The sequence below is a fragment of the Macaca thibetana genome, chromosome 8 (genome assembly GCF_024542745.1).
Source record: "Macaca thibetana thibetana isolate TM-01 chromosome 8, ASM2454274v1, whole genome shotgun sequence".
Taxonomy (NCBI): Eukaryota; Metazoa; Chordata; class Mammalia; order Primates; family Cercopithecidae; genus Macaca; species Macaca thibetana.
In genome coordinates this window covers 9,374,548-9,399,260 of record NC_065585.1, presented here as the reverse complement: position 1 = coordinate 9,399,260, position 24,713 = coordinate 9,374,548, and positions in this window count along the sequence as shown.

The window sequence follows — 24,713 nt, the reverse complement described above, 5'->3', positions numbered from 1 at the left end:
AAAGAAATTATGTGTACAAAAGTTTGAAATGAGGAGGAAAACCATTGTTAGTTAAAAATGACAAGGTTATATACCTGAACATTCAAGGCAATTAACTATAAGTGAATAAAAAGAGTAAAATAATTTGATAAAATGATTCAGAATTAATATATAGATACCAATAAATAAATTGTGTATATAGATATACACACATATATCTACAATATATAATAAGCTATTTCATTATGATATATGATGTAAGAAAATAATCAGTGAAATATGAACTTTTAGCTCAGTCCTTATCTGGGATATTCTTTCGCTAGTTTCTCAGAAACTATGCCATTAGGAATCCAAAATGTCTGTATTTCCAGGACCCAATTTCCCTTCAAATAAAACCCCTGACTGCATGCATCCTTCCAGGCCACAGGTTTGTGTATGGGCAGCAGGAGAAATTTCACAGCCAGGAAGAAGGCTCCCCAGTTGGTAGGGGAAGCTTGGGAGAAGAGATAAAAAGGGCCAGATCTTGGAGGGTTTCAGTTGCCTTGTGCTGAAGGTAATGAGCCATTTAGAGAGCTAGGTGTCAGTCTGGAGATAAGGAGATCTATTCAGAGGCACCTATAGAAACAGTCCAATTGACCGTTTTAAGAATACTGCTTGAGTCCAGGAGTTTGAGACCAGCCTGGGTAAAATAGTGAGACCCTGTTTCTATAAAAAGTAAAAAAAGAAAAGTAGTCAGACATGGTGGTATGCACTTGTAGTCCTAGCTTCTCTGGAAGTAAAGGAAGGATTACTTGAGGCCAGGAGTTCAACACCAGCCCGGGCAACATAGTGAAATCCTGCCTCTACAGGAAAAAAAAAAAAAAAATTAAAAATAGCGGGGTTCTGTGGTGTGCACATTTAGTCCTAGCTACTCGGTAGGCTGAGGCAGGAGGATTGTTTGAGCCCAGGAGTTTGAGATTACAGTGAGCTGTGATTGTGCCACTGTAGTCTAGCCTGGGCAACAAGGCAAGACCCCCTTTCTTAAAAAAATAGCTGAAGAAAATATTGAAGAAGTGAAATTGGCTGGATTTGGGATAATATTATAATTAGTTTTGTCCATGGTGGGGGCCAGACTCTAATTGGTGCCATGTCTCCCCAATATTTGTTCTTCTGATATTATCATTAGCATTTAGAGACTATTATTTTGGCAAATGATAGAAAGCAGAGACTAGTGCTTGTATCTTGATAGTTATAAAAATGCTTCACCTATCTCCCTCAGTAGCTACTGTCCTCATTTTTGTAGCTTTTACTGTTACTTGTAATTCACAATGAATGTCAGATATTGTCATAATTCTTCTTTATGGGGTATCTTCAATTTAAAGTCACCAGTGAAATAAAAAAACGGGAGATAAAAAAATCAAGAGTGAAGTCTGAGGTGGAAACTGATACGAAAGCTCTGGAATCAAATGTAGAAAATTTGAGAAATTTCCACAAATAGCTTCAGAGGTTGTTCAGCTCCGTGTTATCAGTCCTTGCTCGCTTGGTGTGTTGGGGTGCCTTAAAGAGTGTGTGCTTCTTCATGAGCATGGGACAACAGAAGCTACTTTGAGAAATAAAGAAAAAGAAGCAATAGGTGCACCTTCATGCTTGTTTGCACAAACACATAAGAACGCATTTTACATTTTTCAATGATGTTTTATGAGCAATCACCTACTCATGGACTTGTGAGCATATTTTTGCCAAATGAGCCAGTCAAAATAGGAACCACGACTTAGAAACACACAGACAGTAGTTATTTTTTATAAAGTTTTGGTAAATTTTCACATTAAAAAAATTGTTAACTTGAGAAGCAGACTTTGACCAAACTGAAAAGTCTTTCCCATAACTTTTAAAAGTCCTTAAAACTCCAAAGCTCTACTTTTCTTTGACCAGAGCTTTAGAATCAACCCCACGCTGGCACCGTAGTGTATCACCACTTCCCTTTGCTACCTGGCTTAATTTCCCATTCAGCTTGGCTGGGTAATAAAATCCACCTAATGGAATCCCATCTCGAAATTTCTAGTCATCCCTGCATTGCACAATGGATGCAGCTAATCATGTTTTAAAGAGACTAAATATTACGGTGACATAAAAAGGTTCATTATGTCTTAGTCAGAAATATTAAACATCTGTGACCTAGGGGAGGAAAAAGGCAGAGATTAAGTTTGACATTTGAGTGAATACTGGGTGATAAAAACAATTAGGGCATTAATGGAGGAAGATTCTGTGCTTTTCGGTATCATTGACCTTTCCAAGCCCACTGCCTCTCTTCGCCTGCTCTCTTTGATTGCTACTTCTCCTGAGAGGCGAAAAGAATAATTTAGGTGAATGGATGAAAATTCATTTAATTTCCTTAGCCAAGGAGGGCTGCTGCTCTGCCCCATTACCCAGGGGATGGTAATTCTCCAGGCTCGTTTCCAAATCAGTGAGCCACTGAACCATCAGAACTCACACCTCCACTCCTTGAGATTATGAAGACAGCAGTGTTTGGATGATCAGTCTGACTTTTAACCTCTAGCAATGCATCCACGAGAAGGGAATCACAGACCAAGCTGGAGGGGTGGAGGAAAGAAGAGACGTTGAAAGTCAGATGGAGCAGGTGCCAACCCTCATCCACCACTTGCTAGTTGCCTGTATGGCTTGTGCACGTTGCTTAACCTCTTTAAGCGTCATCTCTCAGAGGGAGATAATAATACCAAGGGTTGTGAGATCAACAAAATATGTAAACAAAACATTTGAATAGTCTTGACATAGAGGCAACACAGCTAGATCTTCTTCCTTTTGCTTTCTAGATTCCTGTGAAAAACCCCTTCTACATGATGATATTCCTTCAATTACTCATTGTCTTCCCTACTTGGCGCTGACGATGGACCAGGCACAGGGCTCTGTGCTGGGGATTCAAAGATCATTAAAATGCATATTGCCTTTAGTGGGTTCAGATTAAGTTTATCAGAGAATGGAGAGAAGAGGGACAAGTTCATAACTTTGATCTGAAGATGAGTCAATTAATTTGGTCTATATTCTTGCTTTAAATAATTATAACCGTAATTGGTATTTAATGAGCACCCGTTATATCCTAAGCATTTGTGATGGGTTAATACTGAGTGTCAACTTGATTGGATTGAAGGATGCAAAGTACTGTTCCTGGGTGTGTCTGTGAGGATGTTGCCAAAGGAGATTAACATTTGAGTCAATGGATTGGGAGAGGCAGACCCACCCTCAATCTGGGTGGGCACCATCTAATCAGCTGTCAGTGTGGCCAGTATTAAAGCAGGCAGAAGAACGTAGAAAGACTAAACTAGTTTAATCTTCTGGGCTAAATCTTTTTCCCGTGCTGGAAGCTTCCTATCCTCAAACATCGAACTCCAAGTTCTTCAGCTCTGGGACTCGGACTGGCTTCCTTGCTCCTTAGCTTGCAGACGGCCTATTGTGGGACCTCATCTTATGATCGTGTGAGTCAATACTCCTTAATAAACTCCGATTTATATACACATCTATCCTATTAGTCCTGTCCCTCTAGAGAACCCTGACTAATACAGCATTGTACTAAGCATTTAAAATGTTGGTTTTATTTTTATTTTTAAAATATTATTTTCTGATTGCATTACACAGATTCATTGAGATTATAAAAGTCTAACAATGCCATTAGAAATAAATTTGGAAACAAGAGTAATGGATTAAAGTTTTTCTTGCAGGAACCATTGTCTAAAGATATCTATTGTTAGCATTTTGGTATACAAGTTTCTAGAACTTACTGATACTTTACTCTGTAAATATATAGATAACCATGAAGTGGTGTGTGTGTGTGTGTGTGTGTGTGTGTGTCCGTGCATATACAGTAGTTCTCCCTTATCCACAGTTTAGCTTTCCTCGGTTTCAGTTACCCAGTCAACAAGGTCCAAAAAATATTAAATAAAACATTTCAGAAATAAATAATTCAAAAGTTTTTAATTGCATGTGATTCTAAGTAGTGTGATAAAGTCTTACCCTGTCCCACCCTGTCCAGCCAACGACCTGCATCAGCTCTTTGTGCAGTGTATTTACCCTGTATCGGCTACATTAGTCATTTAGTAGCCATCTAGGTTATTACATCAACATATCACAGGAAGAAGGGTGAGTACAGGACAATGAAATATTTGGGAAAGAGAAGGAGAGACAAAGCAAAAGAGAGAGACCATATTTGCATAACTTTTATTACTGTATATTGATATAATTGCTCTATTTTATTATTGTTGTTAATCTCTTACTGTGCCTAATTTACAAATTACATTTCATCATAGGTATATGTGTATAGGAAAAATCATAGTATTAATAGATGCAGGGTTTGGTACTGTCTGCAGTTTCATGTATCCACTGTGGATCTTGGAATGTATCTCCTACAGATAAGGGAGGATTACAACATATGTTAGAAAATGCAGAATTTTGAAAACAAAAAATGGAATTACATCTTACTAAAATATAGCATGCTTTTTAGATCAATAGTATAACATGAATTTTTTGTGTTCTATACTTTTAAATGATTTTTTTCTAATTTTTATGCTGTAAGCAATTCTGAAGTGACTTTATATATACATGCTTGTATACTTAGCCAATAATTCCCCTAAGGTCAATTCCTAGAACTAGAATTTCTGGGTCAGCTTTTTAATAAGGTGTTTTTATGTCTAGAGCCAGGTTTTTCCAGAGCACATGAAACTGTGCTGACTTACAGACCTGTCCACGATACAGGAAAGTGCCTATTTCTCTCCAGCCTCATCTGCATTTTTATCATCTTGGCTTCATCTCTTTTAATTTAATAGCTGAAGATATTTTCTTATTTTAGTTTTTATCTCTTCACTTTCTGGTGAGGTTGATATTTTTTGACCATTTATGTTGACTTAGCCAATTCTTAAAATAATTTAATAAAGTTTCAGCTACTTTTCCCAGTTTTAGAGTAAGAAAATGGGTATCAGAGATGTTAACATGAGTTAATTCAGGCTTGTATGCCCAGCCTGTGCCAGAGCTGGATTTACACTGAAATCCAGCCCGTGTGGGAGCTTATACTCTTCCCTACAACTTACCTCCAACTATCCGCTCTGATGACCACCTCCCAAATCCACGATGGGTACCAGTGTGTTTTGAATGAAACTCTAGCAACATAGCTGGTAGTCACTGTCCCCAGCAGCCACCAGAAGGCTGGACAAAGGAGCATGCAGGCGATCTGCCTGCCTGGGTCCCTGTGGGGTGTTCTCTGCATCAGGGGTCCGACTGCAGGCACAATAACACAACCACAGCGTGAAAGTTTAAGAGTTTTAACATTGCAAAGAATTTCTCTCATTCTACAGGTGATCCCTTCACTTCACTGATTGTTTTCTTTGCTGTGCCGACGCTTTTTAGCTTAATATAATCCCAGTTGGTCTGTTTTTGTTTTTATTGCCTGTGCATTTGAATTATTCCTTATAAAAATCTTTGCCCAGACCAATGCCTTGAAGCATTTCCTCTGTGTTTTCATGTAGTAGTTTTATAGTTTTCAGTCTTACATTTAAGTCTTTAATCCATTTTGAGTTGATTTTTGTACCTGGTGAGAGATAGGGGTTTAGTTTCATTCTTCTGCATATGAATATCCAGTTTTCTCAGTACCATTTATTGAAGAGGCTGTCCTTTCCCCAATATATATTCTTGGCAACTTTGTTGAAATCAGGTGGCTGTAATATGGGAACTTATTTCTGGGCTCTTTATTCTGTTCTGTTGGCCTGTGTATCTGTTTTTATGCCAGTACCATGGCACTGAAACAACTCAATAGTTTAAAAAAAAAAAAAAAAAAAAAAAAAAAGAAAAAGAAAAAGAGAAAAACAAATAATCCAATTAAAAAATGAGTAAAAGATCTGAATAGACTTTTTTTTTTTTTTAAGAAAGACATACAAATGGTCAAGAAGTATATTTAAAATCCTCCACATAACTATCTGAAAAGCACAAATTTAAACCACAAGGAGCGATCATCTTACTCCCATTAGAATGGCAATGATCAAAAAGACAAAATACAACAAACGCTGGTAAGGGGGAATCTTATGGTTGGTGGAAATGTAAATTAGTGCAGCCATTATAGAAAACATCATGGAGTTTTCTCAAAAAGCTAAAAGTAGAAATATCACATGTTCCAGCAATTCCACTACTGAGTATCCAAAGGAGAGCAAATCAGTGTATTGAAGAGATAATCTGCATCACCGTGTCTATTGCAGCACTATTCACAATAGCCAAGATATAGAATCAACCTAAATGTCCAGCAAAAAGTAAATGAATAAAAAAAAAGTAATGTGTATACATAATGCAATATTATTCAGTCATACAAAGACTGGAATCTTGCCATTTGTAGCAACATGAATGATTCTGGAGGACATTACATTAAGTGAAATAAGTCTGGCACAGAAAGATAAATATCGCACATTCTCACTCGCATGTGGGAGCTTAATGGAAGCATTGAATAGGATTGTCGTTATGAAGAGGCTGGAAGCACAGTGGGGAGGGGAGGCTGGGGAGAGGTTGCTTAACAGATACAGAGTTACAGCTAGGCAGGAGAAATAAGTTCTAGTGTTCTTATAACACTATAGGATGACTATAGTTAATAACTTATATTTTCAAATAGCCAGAAGAGAGGATTTTTTGAATGTTCTCAACACAAAGAAGGGATAAATGTTTGAAGTGATGAATATGTTAATTACCTGGATTTGATCATTAATACTGTATAATGTATTCAAATATTACTCTGTTCCCCATTAATATGTACAATCCTTATGTGTCAATGGAAAACATATAAAGTGTCTATGAGCAAAAAGAGTTTTTAGCCCTCACAAACTCGAAGTAGGGGGACACAGCACGCCTGGAGGCCACACACATGAAAGTCTGGGAGCGAAGACAGAAGAGAGAAGAGAGTGTGACCACTAGCCACATAGATTGGGAAACAGGGAGTGGGCCCTTTTAAGTTTGTGGGCAGATGCCTACATTTTCTATTTAAAGAAGTAGGGAGCCCAGGCTGGCAGCAGAGAGGTGCCTCTACATTCTCTCTGGCTGCCAGCTCGAGTCGTTTGGGTATGGTGAAGAACTGGAAACTGTGTCAAGGGTGCCTGAGCCCTGCCTCTGGGACGAGAAAGCTAAATCCACATCCAAAACGGATACTGAGGCCCCTTAAAATTAAAAGCGTTCACTACACAGAGGGACTGCGTGAAACACTTGAATTTACTTGCTTCTTTATTTAACAGGCATGGAGAGCACCCGCTCCCTGCGGAGCCTCGGGTAAGGCAGGAGATCATGGAGAATCTTTATGACTACTCTCTTTTGGTTCTGTTTTGTGGAGGTCGTCAGAAAAATAAACTGGGTTAAAAATGTTAAACCCATTGAGTGAGCCAAGGACTTATATGAGGAAACATTGGGAGAAAAGCAGAAAGCAATGATGCAAAGTAGAAGCATATTTGGGGGCAAAGTCACTTCAAATGGGAGCAGACTTGAAGGTCAAGATTCCTGCAGACAATAAGAAGAAAATGGAACTTTGAAATGTTTATAGTAAGTCACTCCTGGCAGACTGTGTCTTAATTTACACCAGTGTCCCCAGTCTGAACACAGCATCCAGCATTGAGTCTGCTCTTATCCACGTTGGTGAGAGGAACAAGTGAGGCTGGCCTGTGTCTTTGCTGCCACCCAATCCCCACTTCCACCAGCATTTATGCTCACCTCCCAGTGGAAGATGTGACCTCCTCTCACACAAGGCTATTTCTTTGACTATGCTTGTGATGGAAGAGGCTGCCACTGCTCTCAGACCTCATCCCATTGGTTGGTCTCTGCACTCCCTGGGTCGGTTACCTCTTCCTCCAGTGTTTGGATGTGTTCAAGTCTCTCTCAACTTGAGAGTCACTACTCACCACATCTCATCTTCAGCCAATAGAAAATAGATTGGCGGTTACCAGAGGCCAGAGGAGGGGGCTGGAGTTGGGGGATGAAGGGGAAAAGGAGAATATAAATGTTTTTATTACCACTGAACTGTACACTTAAACTGTGCACACTCCTTTCCTATATATTCATACTTGAAATAATGGAATGTACATGAGGTCTCTACTTTCTTTACTGTTCCCATCATCACACTGACATCTGACTTCTGCCTCCTCAAGAAAGCAACACTTGATGGTCATCAGTAGCCTTCTTATTGCTAAATCCAATGATCACTTTTCAATATGCATCTTAGTTGACCTCAAGGATTTTCAACCTGCCTCTCTCTTGAATAAAGCCCTTTTTTTGCTTCCTTAGCCCTACGCCAGCCAGGCTCACCTCCTACCTCTCTTGCTTTTCCTCAGATCAGCCACTTCTGTGTCTTCCTTAAGTATTGATGTGGCAGGTTGGGTTTCTCTATTTCATGGCTGCAAAATAGATATGTACGTGTAGGGGGATTTTGGGAAATCCTCTTGGGAGATACACCTGAAAGGGAGGGAGGAAAAAAGATTGAGTTGACAGACAAGTTGAACTGTGATGCATTTGCAACGGAGACATCCTTTTTTTGGAAAGCTCTAGAGCTGAGCTAGCGCTTCAGAATGGTTTCACAGTGAGCCAAGAGGGTTTGCCTTTACAACCCCTCTCACCTGATCAGGCATCGGATGAGGGTTGTCTCCAGGAAGGGGATGGGACCCCGGGCAAAGCAGCTCTCTTTAAATGAGGGCAATTCTAAGGGAAGGCTCAGCCTCTGGGCAATGGGTGCCTCAGCCTAGAGGACAGATGGAGGTAGAGTATCATGACGTGTGACAATCAGCATTTCTCAAAATTTTGTTTTTGGCCTCTTGTCATCTCACTCTGCAGGCTGTGACTGGGTGAACCAATCTCCCCAGATTCCATTACTTTCTAGATCCTAATGACTTGTTTCTCCAGCCTAGACCTGTCTCCTGAGTCACCTGTGTAACATGCCACCTAATAACTGCAGTCATCAATAACCTCAACCTTGATATGTCATACTGCTAATAATACAACATTCATTATTGTTTTCCTCAAACACCAATTACCACCATTTCCTCAAGAGTCTGGAAACCTGGATACCACTTGAACCACTTTCTGCACATCAGTCCCAAACATGAGCGGTCCTTAAGCCTAGAGGCTCTACCTTCTAAACGTGTGCTGTGGCTTTCAAGGTCTCACCATCCCTCCTGCCAGTGCCACTGACAACCCAGGCTCCTCACTGCGATACCTGCCCTCTCCTCGGGGCTTCCTATGTCTCTGCAGATGTTCTTATTTGCAATGTGTCTTCACACCACAGGAAGTGTGATGGTTTAAAAATGCTCAAGTCTGGAGGCCATTATGTTAAGCGGAATAAGTCAAGCATAGAAAGACAAGTATCGTGTTTTCTCACTCATATGTGGGAGGTAAAAAAGTGGATCTCAGGCTGGGTGCAGTGGTTCACACCTGTAATCCCAGCACTTTGAGAGGCCGAGGCGGGTGGATCACTTCATGCCAGGAGTTCTAGACTAGACTGGCCAACACGGTGAATCTCTACTACAAAATACAAAAATTAGCTGGGTGTGGTGGCCCCCCATGCTTGTAATCCCAGCTGGGTGACTGAGGCACAAGAATCACTTGAACCTGGGAGGCAGAAGTTGCAGTAAGTTGAGATAGCACCACTGCACTCTAGCCTGGATGACACAGCGAGACTCTGTCTCAAAGGAAAAAAAAAAAGGTCTCATGAAAATAGAAAATAGATTGGTAGTTACCAGAGGCCAGAGGAGGGGGCTGAAGTTGGGGGGATGAAGGGGAAAAAGAGAATATAAATGTTTTTATTACCACTGAACTGTAGATGTAAAAATGGTAAAGATGTTAACTTATATGTGTATTCTAATGCTCAAACCTGTTACCATTCACCTATCAATGCCATCTTCAGTGCCTCCTTACTGTTCATGTATTCACTCAACAACCAGCTACTAAGTGCCTAGTGTCAAGCCCTGTCCCATGTGTGGGGGCTGCGGTAATGACCACAATAAAGTCACTAGCCTTATTTGCTGTGGTCCATGGCACAGAAAGAGATACTAAGCAAATGCACGTGTCGTAGTATTAGTGGTAGAAGCAGATGAAGTCAGGAGAGGGATGTCAGGGGTTGTGAACGCTCACGAGAGTCAGATAGTAGGAGGCCCAGCTGGGTGAAGTGTTTTGACCATGGAGGGATTTGGATTTTACGCTGAATGAGCCAGAAGATGTAGAGGTTGGAGGCAGCGGAATGAACTGATCTAACCTACATTAAAAGGATTCCTCTGGCTCCTGTGTGAATAGGTTGTACAAGGACAAAGGAGGAGGATGGGTGCCTACTGCACTTGTCCAGGTGAGAGACCTGGGGGTGTGGGGTGGGTGCAGAGGGCAAGCGTCCTTGTCTCAGGTGCCGCTTTTCATACTGGCCTCACCTTGAGTCATGCTTCTGGGCAGCAAGGGCCTCATGGGATGAAAAAAGCAGAGCCAGTGCCTAGCTCAGAGCCTGTCTCATTGTTGGTGCACCGTCAATGCTTGTTGGATAAATGGCAAGTAATTTTAAAAGAACAATATGATACCATGCGATCTTTGATCAGCAAAGACCCTCTGCTTCAAGGTAGAATATAAGGGTCTAACATAGCAGCCAATCAAATAAGCTACTTCTTTCAAGAATACTTCGCTGCTCTTCTTAACCAAATGGGATTAAAGAAGTTAACTTTTAGCAAAGTAACATTTGTACCTACAATAGTGGACAAAAACAGAGTTATGCAAAGATTATTACCAAAAAACAGCACTTTCCTGCCCCACTTTTCCATATTCCTAATTCTTGCTTTTCAAAGCAACTGTGTTCTACTCTTGACTGTTTCTTCTGGTATCACCTCCCTTATTTCTAAACACAATGCTATTACCACTTATATTAATCTGTTTTCACACTGCTAATAAAGACATACCCAAGACTCAGCAATTTACAAAAAAAAAAAAAGAGGTTTAATGGACTTACAGTTCTGCATGGCTAGGGAGGCCTCACAATGATGGCAGAAGGCAAGGAGGAGTAAGTCACATCTTACATGGATGGTGGCAGGCCAAGAGAGAGCTTGTGCAGTGAAACTCTTGTTTTTAAAGCCATCAGTTCTTGTGAGACCTATTCACTGTCACAAGGACAGCACGGGAAAGACCTGCCCCCATGATTCAGTTACCTCCCACGGAGTCCCTCCCACAACACATGGGAATTTAAGGTGAGATTTGGGTGGGGACACAGCCGCACCATATTACTACTACTGATTGATGTTTTAAATGTAGATATAATCTATTGACTTTATGAAAGATGATGATATAAATTGTCCTACACCCTCTATACTCATGTTCCCTTTTTTCAACCTCTAGAAAGCATTATATCTCAATTTTGGTTAAATCATTCATTATGGATGACATGACTATGAAGCATTGTTCAAGGAATATTTACACAGCAATTAATGTATCTCCACTCTATTTTTTTTTTCCTGGAGTTATTAAATACCTTGTGTCTTTGTTTGATTAGCTTTCTATTCACCTACCATTAAGTCATACCTAAACTCCCAAAAGATTCTAAATCACTCCTGCATCTGTTCAAATGTACTGTACATTATTTTCCTTTTTCCCCTTGCATATGCTTCTCAGATCCCTCTGGCTCTAGATTGCTCCTGTCCAGTCTGCTCTGTTGACTCTGGATCTGCTCCACAGCTGCCATTCAGGGACTTACCCATCACCATGACATGCTGTTTGCCCTGCCTTAGTTTTAGGAGCCTCACTTCCTTTATTTCTGTGAGTCGGCTAAAACTGCAGTCTACTTCAAGTACCAGAAACCTGCGGGCAGTGTCTGAAACAAAGGGTTTCTGCCCCACAAACCAAGAAGTCTGAAGTCAGCAGTTTCTGCATTGGTTCAGCCACCTAAGTATGTCAGGGTCAGTGTCTGTGCAATCCTTTTGTGCTTTGCCTCAGGACTGCAGAGTGGCTGTTCCAGCTCCAGCCATCACAGTTACATTCCAGTCAGGAAGAAGCGGGGGTGTTGAAGGTCCTGGCTGTGTATCTCTCCCTTGAGTAAGAAAGCAAAATAATTCTCGGGTTTTGCCCCAGAAGACTTCTGCTTCAGCCCTGTTGGCCAGAACTGGTTACATGGCTGTACCTCTCTAGGAGAGAGGCTGGGAAAGTGGAGTATCATGCTTGGCTGGGACCAGTCACGACCTATTGTTTGGGTTGGCATGTTGCGCTTTAAACAAAATTGGGTTCTTTTTTCAAGCAAATAGCAGGATGGATATTGGATAGCCAAAGAGGAACAGCTGATTTCCTGTGGGTGCTCCTCTAGGTGGCTCAGGTTTAAGTCTAACAGGTCAGTTGCCTCGTAAGTTTGCTTCCCATTGTCTAAAATTCAGCTGTCCATCTCATGGGTTGTCGTCCCCTTCCTCACCTTTCTTGTCTTTGTGGCTTTACATTTAATGAATTTTTTTGTTGTCGTCTTACTGTGTTCTGTCGTCTTACTGTTTCTGCTAAAAGTCCAGACTATCATCTTGACTTGCTCTGGACTGTCAAAGCTTTCCTTTAGTCCCTCATTTTTAACACCGCATTTTTTTCCAGAGAGTCCTTTACACATTCCCCGAGGGCAGGACATCTTTCTGTTCAGCTTTTCTTCCCTTCCAGAGCTAGGTTAAGTGTTTTGCTTATCGGGGTGCAGAGGACATATTTACTTAACTGAGACACTTTCGGGAAATGAAATCTTATGTCTTATTCAGGTCGTCCAGGTGAGCTTCGGCAGTTTTCTTTTCTTCTCATTTCTGGCCTCTATAGAACTACAGATGGTGAATTACATTTTTCATGAGAAAGCAAGCAAAGTAAATGAAGCTCCTGGGGGCCGAGTTTCAGAGTCCAGAGCCAGGCAGAGGTATATTTTTAGTTAGAGGCTTCTGAGGTGGAGTAGTGACTGGAAGGAGGGAGGAGGAGGAGGTGAGCCCTAGCATCCGGAAGCACTCAGCGAAGCTTCAAAAGCCCTCAAAGAAGCTGGCTCTCAGTGAGTGGAGACAGACAAACTTCAGAGATTCATCCTGGATGGGACCTGAGATAGAGGAGAGGAACCTGCTTCTCTTAACAGTTCGGTCACTGGGCCAGGCGTGGTGGTTCACGCCTGTAATCCCAGCACTTTGGGAGGCCGAGGCAGACAGATCACGAGGTCAGGAGATGAGACCATCCTGGCTAACACGGTGAAACCCCATCACTACTAAAAATACAAAAAAATTAGCCGGGAGTGGTGGCCGGTGCCTGTAGTCCCAGCTACTCAGGAGGGTGAGGCAGGAGAACGGTGCAAACCCAGGAGATGGAGCTTGCAGTGAGCCGAGAGAGTGCCACTGCAGTCCAGCCTGGGCGACAGAGCGAGACTCTGTCTCAAAAAAAAAAAAAAAAAAAAAGTTCGGTCACTGACTGTGTGAACAGTAGCCAACGGAGGCAGAAACTGAATGACTCTTCAGGACTCTGAAGGGGACTGTCCTATCTGGAGTCATCTGTTTGGGGCATTCGAATCTTGACTTTAAAAATCAGGTAGCCTCCATCCAACCTCAGCTCCCAGATGTAAGAGTACGTGAAGTCTTTTAACTCAGACTTGATGAAGACAGCAGGATTTATTGAAAGAATGACCATCCCAACACTGCAATGAGCTAGATCCAGGGTTTATTTCACCAGTGTTAGAAAATAGGTGCAAGTTGGGATCCGGTACGTCTCTAGTCCCTTAGCTACTAATGTAACCAAGGAAGGAGTTTTAGGAAAATGAGGTTTCATATTCTCTCTTTAAAACAGCTTCATTGATGTATAATTGTTATAGAATAAATTGTACATATGAAACAGTTGATGTTTTGTTATGTGTCTATACCTACGAAACCATCACAGTAATCAACATGAGAGATAGTGGACAAATCCATCAGGTCCCTTTGTGATCTTTCCCTTTCCCTCTCCCCATCCCCAAGTAACCACTGATTGGCTTTATGTCACTATACATTAGTTTACATTTTCTAGTATTTACATAAGCGAAATCATACAGTATGCATGCATTCTTTTGTGTGTGGACTCTTATTTATTATGATTATTTTGAGATTTGTGTATGTTCAGTGTGTACCAATAGTTTATTCTTTTATCGCTTATTCCATAATAAGGATGCACTAGAATTTGTTTAGCCATTTACCTGTCAATAAACATTTGGGTTCATTCCTAGCTTTTCGTTTTGTTTTCTATCATAAATAAAACTGCACTGAACATCTGTGGATGTGATGTGGACTGGGGCCTTTCTGCATCTTTGACATTATTCTCCTCCCACTGTGGTAGAGATTGTCACTGAGTCTCTGTTTTCTCCTGCCACTGTCCACGTTGCAGAGTTTACATTCTGCATCTCTACTAATGAGTTGTTCTGGAAACTTTTGCATCCTGCAGATACAATCTGCAAATGATTTGTTCTGGAAACTTTTGCATCCCGCAGATACAATCTGGAAAATGCTAGCTGGGGTGGAGTGATGTTGCAGCTTTTGGTCTAGCATGAGCTCCTGGGGTCTGAGCCTGCATTCCATTTCACATCTGTGTTCAGTATGGGCGTGGCACTTTAGTAGTTTGCTGCAGCACTAGGAGAAGGTATTTTTAAATCCTGTTGGTAAAAAGGGTCATCTCCTGCTAGGAGTCCACACCAAAACATGCCTCATCTCTTGGCAGTGACAGATGCTAAGGTGCTTTCTGTGCAACCCCATTAAGTAATCTTCCAGCAACAATTGATTGGCAATGGCTTAGAGCCTTTGATAAACTCAGGATGGATGATCACGTAGGCTGCAACAAGACATTAACCAAGATCTCTCATGTTTCACTTTCTGAACCACAACAGGTTCAGATAAAGTTGGGTAACTAACAAATAACAGTGTGGATTCCTCTGTTACTGTCTTTTCCAGCTTTTTAGTTGCAGTTCTTGCAAGGAACTAAGAGCTTTTTTTTTCCCCCCTCAATTCCTCATTAGCATCATGGCTTTGTTTTATCTTCATAATTTGTAGGTTTCAATATTAGGCTTTCCCCACAAGACTGTGCAACATACAAGTCAGGGCTGTGTCTCTGTCATTCTCTCTCTAACTCTGGGGTTTATTACAGTGTTTTGCTCAGTTAATATTTGTTGACTTCATAAAGAACGAAGAAGTCAGAGTTCCGTGTTCAGTCCCTAGCAATGTGACTCAGTGAGTGTGCTTGGACTACATTTTGGTCTGTTCAAGCTGTGGGAACAAAATACCATAAACTGGGTGGTTTATAAACAGCAGAAATTTACTTCTCACAGGTCTGGATGTTGGAAAGTCTAAGATAAGGATTCTGGCAGATTCAGTGTCTGGTGAAGGCCTATTTCCTGGTTCATAGATGGCACCTTCATGATGTGTCCTCGCATGGTGGAAGGGGTGAGGGGTCTCTCTCAGGCCTTTTCTATGAGGGCACTAATCCCATTCCCTGAGATTAGTGAGGGCTCCATTCCCATGGTCTAACACCCCCAAATGCTCTCACCTTGGGGGTTAGGATTTCAACATAGGAATTTTGGGGAAGACACAACATTCTGACCATAGCACCTCCCATTACAAACTATGACAGGTTGCATCACTTACACCAGGGGTCCCCAATCTCTGGGCCACAGACAGGCAATGGGGTCTGGGGACCTGTGGTGTACCTGGTACTGGTCCGTGGCTTGTTAGGAACTGCACCGTGCAACAGGAGGTGAGCAGCAGGCGAGTGAGCGAAGCTTCATCTGTAGTTACACCTGCTCCCCATTGCTCACATTACCGCCTGAGCTCCACCTCCTGTCAGATCAGCAGTGGCATTAGATTTTCATAGGCGCATGAACCCTGTTGTGAACTGCTCATGCAAGGGATCTAGGTTGTGCACTTCTTATGAGAGTCTAATGCCCGATGATCTGTCACTGTCTCCCATCACCCCCAGATAGGACCCTCTAGTTGCAGGAAAACAAGCTCAGGGCTCCTACTTATTCTACATATGGTGAGTTGTATAATTATTTTGTTATATATTACAATGTAATAATATAGAAATAAAGTGCACAATAAATGTAATGTGCTTAAATCATCTGAAACCATCCTCCACCCCGCCCTCTTGATACATGGAAAAATTGTCTTCCATGAAACCAGTCCCTGGTGCCAAAAAGCTTGGGGAAATGCTGACTTACACAACAGAAATTTATTTGCTAAGTTCTGAAGGCCGGAAGTCCAGGATCAAGGTTCTCGCAAATTTATAGCTTTTCCTCCTTCCCTGTCTCACCATTCCTTTCTTCTGCCTCCGGTGATCACGTTTTGAACTGTTTTTGCAAATTTATGTCTTGGGCTTTGCTCTTAAGGAAATCTAAAATAAGACACTATAGTTTTAGAAAAAGCTAAATAGTTTCTCTTTTTGAGAGTTCTCATAGAGTTTTATCAACTATTTTGGATTATGCTTATCTAATTATGGTATGTTTTGGCCATTGAACCTTTTAAAATTTATTATCTTGAAAGCGTGTGCCTCACGGACTATAAACGTGCTTTCATTTAGTGTTGGTTTAACATATAGAAATACCAGAGCTTAGAGTGTCATTTTAGATGCCAATTAAACATCACTCAGCATTGAAGACATATAGTCTTCTTAAAATACAGTAGCAAAGGGTACTGAGGGTTGCACAAAAATATCATAACATTATGATCCCTTGATACAATTTACACAATTACACACTACACACAATTTACAACAACCAAACTCACATGAAAAGCCAAGGCATCCTGACTGGCAAGGCTTAGGCATTATGTAATGACAGATCTCTCTGTGAGATACGTATTTGGATTTCTCATTTGATGAAAAAATTGTGATGCTTCCAGAACACCAATATCGGTTTGATTTAGCTGATTTTTAAATTTTATTTTACATTAATTTCCAGGATCCACGTGCAGAACGTGCAGGTTTGTTACACAGGTATATGTGTGCCGTGGTGGTTTGCTGCACCTATTGACCTATCATCTAGGTTTCCTCCCCTCAACACCCCACCCCTCAACAGTCCCTGGTGTGTGTTTTTCCTCTCCCTGTGTCCATGTGTTCTCATTTTTCAGCTCCCACTTATGAGTGAGAACATGTGGTGTTGGTTTTCTGTTCCTGTGTTAGTTTGCTGAGGATGATGGTTTCCAGCTTCATCCATGTCCCTGCAAAGGACACGATCTCATTCTTTTTTATGGCTGCATAGTGTTCCATAGTGCATATGTACCACATTTTCTTTATCCAGTCTATCATTGATGGGCATTTGGGTTGCTTCCATGTCTTTGTTATTGTGAATAGTGCTGCAATAAACATATGTGTGCATGTGTCTTCATAGTAGAATGATTTATATTCCACTGGGTGTATACCTAGTAATGGGATTGCTGGGTCAAATGGTATTTCTGGTTCTAGATCCTTGAGGAATTGCCACAATGTCTTCCACAATGGTTAAACCAATTTACATTCACACCAACAGTATGAAAGCATTCTTATTTCTCCACATTTTCACCAGCATCTCTTGTTTCTTGACTTTTTAATAATTGGCATTCTGACTGGCATGAGATGGTATGTCATTGTGGTTTTGATTTGCATTTCTCTAATGATCAATGATATTGAGCTTTTTTTCCATGTTTGTTGGCTACATATGTGTCTTCTTTTGAGAAGTGTCTTTTCATATCCTTTGCCTACTTTTTAATGGGGTTGTTTTTTTCTTGTAAATTTGTTTATGTTCCTTAGATTCTAGATATTAGACCCTTCTCAGATGGGTAGATTGCAAACATTTTCTTCCATTTTGTAGATTGCATATTCACTGTGATGACAGTTTCTTTTGTTCTGCAGAAGCTCTTTAGTTTAATTAGATCCTATTTGTCAATTTTGGCTTTTGTTGCAATTGCTTTTGGAATTTTCATCATGAAGTCTTTGCCCATGTCTGTGTCCTGAATAGTGTTGCCTAGGTTTTCTTCTAGGGTTTTTATGGTATAGGGTTTTATGTTTAAGTCTTTGATCCATCTTGAGTTAATTTTTGTATAAGGTATAAGGGAGAGGTCTAGTTTCATTTTTCTGCATATGGCTAGCCACCTTTCCCAGCACCGTTTACTGAATACAAATTTTTTTCTCCATTGCTTGTTTTTGTCAGGTTTATCAAAGATCAGATAGTGGTAGATGTATGGTGTTATTTCTGAGGTCTCTATTCTGTTCCATTGGTCTATATGTCTGTTTTTGTACCAGTAACATGCTGTTCTTGTTATTGTAGCCTTGCAGTGTAGTTTGAAGTCAGGTAGTGTTATGTCTCCAGCTTTGTTCTTTTTGCTTAGGATTGTCTTGGCTATACAAGACATATATGAAATTTAAAGTAGTTTTTTTTTTCTAATTCTGTGAAGAATGTCAATGGTAGTTTGATAAGAATAGCAATGAATCTATAAATTACTTTGGGTGGTATGGCCATTTTCACAATATTGATTCTTCCTATCCATGAGCATGGAATGTTCTTCCATTTGTTTTGGTCCTCTCTTATTTCCTTGAGCAGTGGTTTATAGTTCTCCTTAAAGAGGTCCTTCACATCCCTTGGTAGCTGTATTCCTAGGCATTTAATTCTCTTTGTGGCAGTTGTGAATGGGAGTTCATTCATGATTTGGTTCTCTGCTTGTTTATATTTGGTGTATAGGAATGCTTGTGATTTTGCACTTTTATTTTGTATCCTGAGACTTTGCTGAATTTGCTTATCAGCTTAAGGAGTTTTAGAGCTGAGGCAATGGCATTTTCTAAATGTAGAATTGCATCATCTGCAAACAGAGATAATTTGACTTCTTCTCTTCCTATTTGAATATCCTTTATTTCTTTCTATTGCCTGATTGCCCTGGCCAGAACTTCCAATACTATGTTGAATAGGAGGAATGAGAGAGGGTATCCTTGTCTTGTACCAGTTTTTGAAGGGAATACTTCCCGCTTTTGCTCATTCAATATGATATTAGCTGTGGGTTTGTCATAAATAGCTCTTATTATTTTGAGATATGTTTCATCAATATGTAGTTTATTGAGAGTTTTTAACATGAAGGGATGTTGAATTTTATCAAAGTCCTTTTCTGCATCTATTGAGATAATCATGTGGTTTTTTTCTTTGGTTCTGTTTATGTGTGATGGACTACGTTTATTTGTGTATGTTGAACCAGCCTTGCATCTCAGGGATGAAGCTGACTTGCTTGTGGTGAATACGTTTTTGATATGCTGCTGGATTCAGTTTGCCAGTATTTTATTAAGGATTTTTGCATCGATGTTCATCAGGGATATTGTCCTGAAGTTTTCCTTTTTTGTTGTGCCTCTGCCAGGTTTCGGTATCAGGATGATGCTGGCCTCATAAAATGAGTTAGGAAGGAGTCCCTCCTTTTCAGTCATTGGGAATAGTTTCAGAAGGAATGGTACCAGCTCCTCTTTGTACCTCTGGTAGAATTTGGCTGTGAATCTGTCTGGTTCTGGGCTTTTATCAGTCAGTAGGTTATAATTACTGCCTCTATTTCATAACTTGTTATTGGTGTATTCAGGGATTTGACTTCTTCCTGGTTTAGTCTTGGGAGGGCATGTATGTCCAGGAATTTATTCATTTCTTCTAGAGTTTCTAGTTTATTTGCACAGAGGTGTTTATAGTATTCCCTGATGGTAGTTTGTATTTCTGTGGGATCAGTGGTGATCTCCCCTTTATCATTTTTTAATGTGTCTATTTGATTCTTCTATCTTTTCTACTTTATTAGTCTAGCTAGTGGTCATCTATCTGTTTAGTTATTTTATTTATTTTATTTTATTTTTTTAAAAAAACAGCTCCTGGATTCATTGATTTTTTGGAGAGTTTTTCGTGTCTCTATCTCCTTCAATTCTGCTCTGATCTTAGTTATTTCTTGTCTTGTGTTAGCCTTGCAATTTGTTGGCTCTTGCTTCTCTAGATCTTTTAATTGTGATGTTAGGGTGTCGATTTGAGATGTCTCTAGCTTTTAGTGCTATAAATTTAGTGCTATGAATTTCCCTTTTAACAGTGCTTTAGTTGTGTCCCAGAGATTCTGGTACATTATCTCTTTGTTCTCATTGGTTTCAAACAACATCTTGATTTCATTATTTACCCAGGAATAATTCTGCCTTAATTTCATTATTTACCCAGGAATAATTTAGGAGCAGGTTGTTCAATTTCCATATAATTGTGTGGTTTTGAATGAGTTTCTTAATCCTGATTTCTAATTTGATTGCACTGTGATCTGAGAGACTGTTTGTTATGACTTTGGTACTTTTGTATTTGCTGAGGAGTGTTTTACTTCCAATGATGTGGCCAATTTTAGAATAAGTGCCATGTGGCACGAGAAGATTGTATATTCTGTTGATTTGGGGTGGAGAGTTCTATAGATGTCTATTAGCTCCACTTGATCCAGAGCTGAGTTCAAGTTCTGAATATCCTTGTTAATTTTCTGTCCCGTTGATCTGTCTAATATTGACAGTTGGGTGTTAAATTCTCCCACTATTATTTTGTGGGAGTCTTAGTCTCTTTGTAGGTCTCTAAGAACTTGTTTTATGAATCTGGGTGCTTCTGAATTGGTTGCATATATATTTCGGATAGTTAGCTCTTCTTGTTGAATTGATCCCTTTACCATTATGTAATGCCCTTCTTTGTCTTTTTTGATCTTTGTTGGTTTAAAGTCTCTTTTGTCAGAGACTAGGACTGAAACCCTTGTTTTTCTTGCTTTCCATTTCCTTGGTAAATTTTGCCCCATGCCTTTGTTTTGAGCCTATGTGTGTCTTTGCAAGCGAGATGAGTCTCCTGAATGCAGCATACTGATGGGTCTTGACTCTATTCAATTTGCCAGTCTGTGTCTTTTAACTGGGGCATTTAGCCCATTTACATTTAAGGTTAATATTGTTATGTGTGAATTTGACCCTGTCATCATGATGCTATCTGGTTATTTTGTACACTAGTTGACGCAGTTTCTTCATAGTGTCATTGGTCTTTATATTTTGGTGTGTTTTTGCAGTGACTGGTACTGGTTTTTCATTTCCGTATTTAGTGCTTCCTTCAGGAGGTCTTGCACAGCAGTCCTGGTGGTGATGAAATCCCTCAGCATTTGATTGTCCGAAAAGGATTTTATTTCTCCTTCACTTATGAAGTTTAATTTGGCCGGATATGAAATTCTGGGTTGAAAAATCTTTTCTTTAAGAAAGTTGAATATTCATTCCCCTCTCTGCTGGCTTGTGGGGTTTCTGCTGAGAGATCCACTGTTAGTCTGATGGACTTCCCTTTGTGGACGAACTGGCCTTTCTCTCTGGCTGCCCTTAACAATTTTTCCTTCATTTTGATCTTGGAGAATCTGATGATTATGTGTCTTGTGGTTGATCTTCTTATGGAGTATCTCAGTGGTGTTCTCTGTATTTCCTGAATTTGAATATTGGTCTATCCTGCTAGGTTTGGGGAGTTTTCCTGGATAATATCCTGAAGCGTTTTCCAGCTTATTTCCATTCTTCCCATCTCCTTCAGGTACTCCAATCAATCATGTCTGGTCTTTTTAAATAGCCCCATATTTCCCTGAGTCTTTGTTCATTCCTTTCCCTTCTTTTTTTCTCTGATCTTGTTTTCATGCCTTATTTCAGCAAAGTGGTCTTCAAACGCTGATATTCTTTCTTCTGCTTGGTCAATTTGGCTCTTGATACTTGTATATGCTTTATGAAGTTCTCGTGCTGTGTTCTTCACCTCAAACAGGTCATTTATGTTTCTCTCTAAACTGGTTATTCTAGTTAGCAGCTCCTCTAACCTTTAATCAAGGTTCTTAGCTTCTTTGCATTGGGTTAGAAACTTCTCCTTTAGCTCAGCAGAGTTTGTTATTACCCATTTTCTGAAGCCTACTTCTGTCAATTCACCCATCTCATCCTCCATCCAGTTCTGTGCCCTTGCTGGAGAGGCATTGAGATCATTTGGAGCAGAAGAGGCACTCTGGCCTTTTGGGTTTTCAGTGTTTTTTCATTGATTCTTTCTCATCTTCATGAGTTTAGTTTTGATCTTTGAGGCTGCTGACCCTTAGATGGGGTTTTTGTGGGAACATTGTTTTTGTTGTTGATGCTGTTGTTGCTTTCTGTTTGCTTGTTTTTCTTTCAATGATCAGGTCCCTCTTCTGTAGGGCTGCTGCGGTTTGCTGGACGTTCACTTCAGGCTCTATTCATCTGGTTTGCTCCCCTACCTGGAGATATCACTCAAGGAAACTGGAGAATAGCTAGATGGGTGCTTGCTCCTTCTTCTGGGAACTCTGACCCCGAAGGGCGCCAACATGATGCCAGTAGGATCACTCCTGTATAGGGTGCCTGACAACCCCTATTGGAGGGTCTCACCCAGTTGGGTGGCACAGGGAACAGGACCCTTTTAACGAATCACTTTGTCCCTTGGTGGAGGGGATGAGCTTTGCTGAGGGAAAACTCACTTGTCTGGGCTGCCCGGATTCCTCAGAACTAGCAGGAGGAAAGGCTAAGCCTGCTGGTTCACAGAGATTGTGGCCACCCCTCCCCCTAGGGGCTCAGGCCCAGGGAGATAAGATTTCTGTCCCTGAGCCCCTGACTGGAGTTGCTGGAATTCCTGTAAGGAGGCCCTGCCCAGTGAGGAGGGATGGGTCAGAGTCAGGCCTGAAGGGGCACTCTGGTCACAGTCTGCCACAGCTGGTGTGTTGGGCTGTGGTGGATACCTCTTGGGACCAAGCCATCCAGCCTTCCTGGCTCCAGCAAGGGAAAAACGCAGCCTGGAGCTATAGAGATGGCTGCCGCCCCTCCCCTATCCAGGGAGCTTAGTGTGTTAGGCAGCTCTCAGTCCCAGTGCTGGTTGCTGCCCCTCCTCTAAGGAATTTAAATGGCTTAGATAGCAGGGAGCCACAGCGCTGGTGCTGGTCACCCCTTCCTCCCAGAATTCCGCAGGCTCAAGTAGATTCTAGCTGAGAGCCCACTGAGAATCTGCGTGGCTCTGGAGTTGGGACCCTAGGCCCCGGTGGCGTGGGTTCACAGTGGTATCTTCCAATCCGTGGGTTGCACAGTTCTGTGGAAAAAGCATGGTTTCCCTGGCTGGATAGCACACTCACTCACTGCCTTCCTTGGCTGGTGGGGGCTCCTCTGCCCCGTGTGGCTCTCAGGTGGGCCGCTGAACCACACTGCTCTTCCTTCCTCTCCGTGGGTTGCGCCGGCCACCTAGTCAGTTCTGGTGAGAGAACCTGGATACCTTGGTTGCGGGTGCAGGATTCATACCCTTTTATGGTTCTTTTCGATGGAGCCTCTGATCACTGCGGCTTCTAGTTGGCCATCCTGGCCCTGCCACCCTATTTAGCTGCTTTTATTTGTTAAAATGTTCCCTGCTTTATCGCTTATTTTATCTTAGGGATGCTGGAATTATGTCGTAATGTGGCTTGTATACATGTGTGTATTTTGTGTGCAGTGAGAGCTTCTTGTTGGCTGCTCATGATTTGGGGCACTTTGTTCTCCCTGTGGATGATTTTGGTGATGCCTCACACATTCAGGTGGTTAGAAGAGTCCAATGATTTCAGTCAGTTTGAGACTTTGCCCAGACTTTATTAAATTGGCAATAAATGAGCTATTCTCCAGCCTCCTTGAGTGATAGCTCCAGGTGCGGGAGCAAACCAGATGAAGAGAGTCCGAAGTGAACCCCCAGCAAACCACAGCAGCCCTTCAGAAGAAGGACCTGACCATTGAAAGAAAAACAAACAGAAAGCAACAACAACAGCATCAACAGCAAAATATTCCAACAAAAACCTCATCTAAGGGTCAGCAGCCTCAAAGATCAAAACTAGACAAACTCATGAAGATGAGAAAGAATCAATGAAAAAAACACTGAACCCCCCCCCCCCCCCGCCAAAAATAGATAAGCAATAGTTGCTATCTTTTAAATCAAGGGTTGTAAACATGGCCTGGGGCTGAAGGTAGCTGCTTTGCATGTCACATGGAAAAGGCTTGACTATATAGATGTTCTTTGGCTTACTATGGGGTTATGTCCCAAAAAACTCATCATAACTTGAAAAGTCAAAAAAGCAATTAATACACCTAACCTACTGAACATCATAGCTTAGCCTAACCCACCTTAAACATGCTCAGAACACTTACATTAGTTGGGCAAAATCACTGAACTCAAAGCTTATTTTATAATAAAGTGTTGAATACTGTACACAAATGGGTGTTTTGAAGACATGACGGGATGTGAAAACACTAAACAGAGTATCCAAAAAACACTGTCAACACAGCACACTGTAGAGTGTTGGTTGTTTACCTCGTGATCCTGTGGCTGGCTGGGAGCTCCAGCTCACCACCCACTGCCCACCACCATGACAGCGTATTATACCACATGCTGCTAGCCCAGGAAAAGGTCGAAATTCAAAATCTGAAGTACGGTTTCTACTGAATGGATATTGCTTTCACACCATCATAAAATAATGAAATCATAAGTTAAACCATTGTAAGTTGGGGACTATCTATAGTCAGATAGAATAAAGCCAGTGACCAAAGATAACCAGAGACAGACAGGTGGACAGAAAGATGGAACACTATCATCGCGGTCTGAGCTCAGGTAGATAGCTACACCTGAGACCAGCTTTATATCAGGACTTGTCAGTTGCACCAGTCAGTAATTTCCCTTTATTGCAACTTGCTGAGCCAGTTGGTCTTGAAATTCTATCGCTTCCTACCAAAATTCTTGCTTT